We start from the raw sequence: 1573 nt of genomic DNA, 5'->3' as shown, positions 1-1573 counted from the left end.
TTTACCTTTCTTTATGATCTGGGTGAAAAGGCACAGAGTGGACCCATTTTTCCAGGAAACTGTTCACACTTCATAAACATTTTTATTTCATGCCTGACTGCAGTCCCCACAATGTAGCATTGCTCACCCACACTGTGTTCTGTTTCCATTCCTCCTCCTTTCCAAATCCTTCTGAACTTATCCTTGGGCTGATATTGCCCTTTCGAGCTAAAATGGCTGCTTATTCTAAGGAGTGTGTGCCTCTCTGGTGCTACGGTTCTCCTTAAAGACCTGTCTATTAACTGACTGAAAATTGAGCCATGGAGGTAAGTCATTTCTAGACCTGACGGGTGACAGAGGATCTCAAAGGTTCCACCAGTCTCTATGCAATTCATTTCTTAAAAATTACTCTATGTTTTGTGCCACATTTTTCTTCCCCTCTAGACAGGACCTTCTATTACGATCCCTTTCAAAGCAGCTAACAGTGATACCATCAGTCATTGATCACATGCTACCACCTGAAATGGCTGAAAGTCAGTTCATTATCTTTGGTACTATGACTGGGTATTCCTCCCATCTTCTTTTGATGCTTCCTGAATCTTTAAATATTTTGCCCTTAGAATCCTTCAATATTTCAACTTGAGGCTTATTTTCTTCTTCAGTTCTTTCAGCTTAAGAACGAGTGAGCAGGATCCTTTTCCGGTTCATAAGCATGATGATTGGGTTTTCACGCGCCTGTGTGATATGTGCCTCCCTTAATGTTACGACGCCGGCACGTTACCCATCTGACATGGAAAAAAAAAAAGAGTGAGCATGTTCTTCTCTTTTGGTTTCTAACTTCAGGTCTCTGCACGTTTCGTGACAACATTTTATCTTCTTTTTAGGCAATCCTTGGAACTTTCATACATCAGGAATTTTGTACAGTTTATAGAACAGGTGTTTAACAAATGTTTGAACTTCAATTCAAATTAATCCTGGATCACCTGCTAACAGTGAAAGCACTCGGACCTGAGCTTTTGAGATGAGAACATGAATTTTCTGATTTCACAACTAAATACAAAGAGGCTTCAAAATGTTCCTGGAAAAAATGTATTATTCTTTATTTCCATTTTCCACAAAATTTTTGCAGTTCCCTCATCTATAGTAGGAGACACGTATAAACATGTCCATAAAAGTGCTCTTCACAATAAAAAAACCAACAAAACAAAAACTAGAAACAATTCAAATGCCCAGTGACGAGAGTGGATGAACAACTGGCTAAGCCACACATATAGCCTTCAACATGAATGGATTGGAGCAGAAAGTAACAAAATAAATTTTAGCAGCACAATAGTCACGGGGAAGTAATAAGTTCCCCAAATTACATGCAGCAGAACTCTGTTATAAAAAATTAAAAAAGAACAACAAAAAAATTAGTTCTAAATAAAATTCCAAATTGTGATGAAAACAGAGAGCGTCAGCAATACAAAGAGCTGAGAGACTGTTAGGTGTCATCCGGCCCATTTTCAACTCCAGTCGACCTGGGTGACAGACTAGAAACATCCTAAGGGTTTCGAAGCTGTGAACTTTGTGGGAACAGATCGCCAGTCTCTGC

At 39.2% G+C, this 1573-nt stretch overlaps 1 non-coding gene across 1 annotated transcript; it reads left to right on the top strand.

The window, feature by feature from the left end:
- The first annotated feature begins 670 nt into the window (after positions 1–670).
- LOC115870038 lies at positions 671–770 on the top strand. The gene has a single exon (XR_004046507.1). It is a non-coding gene; the product is annotated as a small nucleolar RNA U13 (small nucleolar RNA).
- Positions 771–1573: the final 803 nt, after the last annotated feature.

Source organism: Echinops telfairi, unplaced genomic scaffold (assembly GCF_000313985.2).
Source record: "Echinops telfairi isolate 266 unplaced genomic scaffold, ASM31398v2 ScPeMD7_70;HRSCAF=299, whole genome shotgun sequence".
In the NCBI taxonomy this organism is placed as follows: domain Eukaryota; kingdom Metazoa; phylum Chordata; class Mammalia; order Afrosoricida; family Tenrecidae; genus Echinops; species Echinops telfairi.
The sequence above is the reverse complement of the archived record's forward strand: the minus strand, read 5'-3'. Positions and strand labels throughout refer to the sequence as shown.